We start from the raw sequence: 5,414 nt of genomic DNA on the forward strand, positions 1-5,414 counted from the left end.
GGGACCCGAATTGCATCATAAAGAAATTCCCTCAAAAAAGACAAAGAAATGATATGGACCTCCCTGTAGCATACAAATAAGCGGAGTCGAGGTATGTGAGGCGATTTCACCTTAATGTGAAGGCTCTTATCACAGACACCCAGCTAATTTATATGTTTCTAGATCATCGGGATCATTCCTACAAGCAGAAAACAAAGAAAATATTATGCCCCCAATCCTTGCTCCTCTTAGTCAATACAGACTTCCTCGAGTTACTCAGGGGGATAATAATCGAAAACCAATATAAAAGACAGCATACAAAGAAAATTTTCATGCATAGCTCAAACTATTTAGTGATTGTTTTTTGTTATGTTGTTTTGCTTGTTAACTCAGTGATAAAAACTTTGTAGTAGTTAGGAGACAAATGACTGACTCGGAGTGGACTGACGGAAAAATGACTTGTTTGATACTACTTAGGACATGGGATGTGCTCTTTCGATTTTCCTAAGACTAGGGCATTGATCAGTTTCAAGTCATGTGGGTTCCAACGAACCAGGGTGTCATGAAAGTGACTGCAAAATATGTACAAGCGAAAGCAAAGATGCATGAAAGCGGGAAATGCCAATGTTGCGTTGATAGATGGAGCGCTTGAGTACAAGAGGCGTCTGTTTACCAGGTTTGCACTTGCTTGGCAAATAATTTTTTTTTTTTTTTTTTTACTAAGGTGCCTATTTACCAAGTTTTCACTAGGGCATTTTCTCTTTTACATTTTTTTTTTTTTTTAATTTTTTTTTTTTACTTTTTTCAAGATTTTTTCAATTTTTAGGATTTTTTTTAGGACTTTTTCATCTGTACAGTTTGATGGAGCAGAGAATGCTAAGTAAAGAATCTTTTCAGGTGGATGGTGTTAATCGGTTCTTGGAGTTGTTCTCCTTCTGATGTTGAGAGCTAATAGGCACCAGAGCCAAAGACTGCACTAACGATATAGGGACCCAACCAGTTGGGTTCAAACTTCCCTTTGTTGTCTCGAAACTGTTGATTTTTTGGATTTTCTCTTAATACTAGGTCTCCAACCTGAAATTCTCTTTGTCTAACCTTCTTGTTATATCCTCTAGACATTCTCTTTTGGTACACTCTAAGATGATCAAATGCCACTTCCCGACGTTCATCCAGCAATTTGAGTTCTTCCAATCTAGATATTCTATGATCTTCATCAATAACAAGACCTTGCAATGAAACTCTTAGAGATGGTATTTCTACTTCAATGGGTAATACTGCTTAGGACCTGTACACCAAAGAAAAAGGTGTAGCCCCAGTAGGTGTTCTGATACTTGTTCTATAAGCCCATAGTGCAGGATTGAGCTGCAGATGCCAATCCTTCCCGGATTTGTTCACTGTTCTATGCAAGATAGTTAATAGGTTCTTATTAGATGCTTCGGCTTGTCCATTACCTTGAGGGTAATATACTGATGACCAGTGTTTCTTTATTTTGAATTTCTCACAAAGTTCATCTAGGTCTTTATTCTTGAACTATCCTCCATTATCAGTCACAATGGACGAAGGTATCCCATACTTGCAAATTATATAGTTTAGGATGAATATGGCGACTTGTTTACCAGTTGCTTTGATGAGCGGAACCACCTCTACCCACTTGGTGAAATACTCAGTGGCCGTTATGATAAATTTATGTCTGTTGGATGATGCTAGATATATTTGACCAATGAGATCAAAGGCCCATTGCTGAAAAGGCTAGTGTGTAATGAATGGTATGAGATCCCTCGCTGGGGCGTGTATGATATTTCCATGAAGCTGACATTTCTCACAAGTCTTAGCAAATTTTATGGCATCTTTTTCCATATCTGGCTAGTAGTAGCCAACCCATAATAGTTTTTGAGCTAAAGTAAAACCATTTGAATGAGATCCACAAATACCTTCATGGACTTTCGATAATGCACGTTTAGACTCTTCAGTTTCTAGACATCTAGGAAATGTACCGTCCAAACCTCATCTAAATAAATTTTTAGCTATGATAACATACCATGAAGAATTTTGAGTTAGGTTTCTTTTCTCATTTCGGGTAAGATTTTTAGGAATAACTTGGTCACGTAGATAGGAGTAGATGTGGCTATATCTAGATGAGTCATGTCCAATAATAGAACAGACTATTTGGGTTTTAGGGGAATCATAAGTTGGGTAACGTAACTCTTCCACCAGGAATTCAAAGCGAGCATTGAACTCTTGTAATTCAGGTATGGATGCCAGAGTGGCCATAGCATCTGTTGCTCTGTTAGCAGACCTTGGGATCTGCTGCAATGACACAAAAGCAAAGTACTTCTTGAGATCATCCACCATTCTCTTGTAAGGCATCAACTTCTCATCTTGAGTCTGATATGTGTCATTGATTTGATTGACGACTAGCTGAGAATCTCCATAAATATGTATTCAACAACCTTCCATTCAACGGCTAGCTTTATCCCATTTACCAAGGCTTCATATTCTGCAATATTGTTTGTGCAAGGGAATAGAATCTTGTAAGACTTTGGAATTGAGTACTTCTGAGGAGTAATGAATAATATGCCAACACCTGAACCATTTTGAGTAAAGGACCCATCAAAGAACATCTTTCAGGGTTGTTGAGTAAGATGCATTATTGATTCATCTGGGAACTCAATATGTAGTGGTTGAGTATCCTCAAGTGGAGCTTCAACAAGTTGATCAGCAATTACCTGTCCTTTTATGGCTTTGCGTTCCACATATTCAATGTCAAACTCTATAAGGATCATTACCCACTTTGCCAATCATCTAGTGAGTGTTGCTTTATTAAGAAGATACTTGAGTGGATCGATTTTGGCCACCAACTTGACTAAATGTGCTAGCATATAGTGCCTTAGTTTCTGTGATGCAAAGACTAATGCCAAGCATGCTTTTTCTATTATACTATAGCTCATTTTGTAAGACACCAATGTCCTGCTAATGTAATAAAGAGCTCTTTCCTTTTTGTTGTCATCCTATTGTGCCAGAAGTGCCCCCAGTGATGATCAGTTGCTAATATATATAAGATTAATGGTTTACCTTGAATAGGTGGCATTAAGATCGGTGGATTTGATAGATACTCTTTGATTTCCTGAAGATGTTGTTCACATTATTGATCCCAATTGTATAATATGCCTTTCCTTAGTACCTTTGTGAAAGGTTGAGCCTCGTCTGCTAGCTGAGAAATGAACCTTCTAATAGACTAGAGACGTCCTTGTAGACTTCTCATTTGACTGATATTCTTTGGAGGTGGCATTTCCATTATGGCTTGGACTTTCTCAAGATCAACTTCAAATCCTTTTTTTGAAATAATGTATCCAAGTAGCTTACCAGATGTCACTCTGAATGCACACTTCTTTGGGTTTAATCAGAGTTTGAACTTTTCCATTCTGTCGAGGATAGGACCTAGCTCCTGAATATGTGTTGATCTTTTCATATTTTTCACTAAAGTATCGTCAACGTAGTCTTCCATATTCTTGTGCATCATATCATGAAAGATAGTTGTAGTTGCTCTCTGATAGGTCGCTCCTGCATTCTTTAACCCAAATGGCATAATGTTCACCATGCATAGGTGAAAGCTATCTTTTCTTGATCTCCAGGAGTGATTTTAATCTGATTGTAGCTGAAAAATCCATCCATTAGTGAGTACATCTCATACCCAGTTGTCATGTCAACTATCATATCAATATTTGGCAATGGAAAGTCATCTTTTGGACATACTTTATTGAGATCTCTAAAATTTGTAAAAACTTTGATAGATTTCTCTGCCTTTGACATAGGTACTATGTTGGAAATCCATTCAGCATAATCTATTGCTCTGATAAATCCAGCTTTAAGTAGTTTCTCTAGTTCAACTTTAACCAATAGTGGGACATGCGGGTGCATCTTACGGAGTTTTTGTTTAACTAGTTTTACTCCTGGTGTGATTGAGAGATGGTGCATAATGAGATCAGGATCTAAGCCTGGCATATCAGAGTACATCCATGCAAAATTTATTTTCTTCTCTAAGAATAGCTGAGTGAAATCCTTCAATTCCTCTACTGATAGTGATTGAGCTACGTGAATAATTTGTGGTGTCTCTTGATTCCCAATATTCACTGGTTGAGTTGGTTTGATCAATATGGAAGACCACTCTTGAAAATGACTAGGGAGTATACCAAGTATCTCACCTTCAGGTGCCTCAAAGAGGTTTTCATCTTTAGGTACATCCTTTATTTTCTCTATTTTAGATTCTGACACCGTCACTATATGGTTTTCGCCATTAGATCTTTTATTTTTATTTTTCTTGTTTTTGTGACTAAGATACTTGATATCCTTTTCAGTCATATTTTCACTCCATTCACTGGTGGAAGAGTTCATAGGTTCGACTGCATTGAGATAATAGGATAATGTATAGTCATTGGCAAAAGTAGGTATATCCATGGGTTGATTCTGTAAAGTATAGTCAATCAATTCAGGATGTATTAAGGACAAATTTTGGATAGGCTCAAGAGCATTCATGGTATTGTTATCACAGGTGTGGATCGAAAAGTCAAGTTCTAGAATGATACCTTGCGTAAGTGTCTCGAGACCAAGAAGAGTCAAATCATGATTATTAAAGCTCACGTTAATATTTAATCGATCTAATCCAATAGACATACTTGTAACGTCGTTTACTATGCCGGACTGGACGTCATGTCGTGGTTTAACAACAATAAGACTAGTAGGCAATTTTTCATTGTTTGTATCAAATGATTCAGAATTTGAGGATGAGTGGGTATCATCATGAATAGGACTATTATCAGAGTCCTCAGAATCATCAAAGTTATCAGATGAAGTTTCCAAGTCTCTGTCAGGTGATCTAGTAAGCATATGTATGGTATCAATACTAACATCTTTAATGCTACAAATTCCTTCATATTGTAGTTCATTTGTCATTTGTATCTGACACACCTGTTGACATGGCTTCATTGTTTCTATGACTTTTTGTCATCTACTCCATTCAACTTCTTCTAGACTGATAACTGGTTCTTGTTCTAAAGATTCTAACTCTTCATGTGTAGTGCTATAATTGATTTGTTCTATTTTAGGATAAGGATACATAGATGAGAATCTTTCTGGTATTGTTCCTTCTTTCAATGCTTGTTCATAATTTTCTTGCCTCTTTTATCTAGTTTCTTGTATTTCCCTCTCTAGTTTTATGCGCATCAACTCTTGAGTATCATCTATGACACCACTAGATTCTTCTGGAGTTTCTGTAGCGGATGTATCTGAAAGATAGTTAGGACCCCATTCATACTCCTTTGAGTCAATCTTCGAATCATCTACTTGTTGACTGCCAGTATATGTGATTGGAACTTTTAATGGTGCAAACAATTCTCTGATTCTCACAAATTCATCTCTTATATCCTCAGGAACCTCGA

Source organism: Cryptomeria japonica, chromosome 5 (genome assembly GCF_030272615.1).
Source record: "Cryptomeria japonica chromosome 5, Sugi_1.0, whole genome shotgun sequence".
NCBI lineage: Eukaryota > Viridiplantae > Streptophyta > Pinopsida > Cupressales > Cupressaceae > Cryptomeria > Cryptomeria japonica.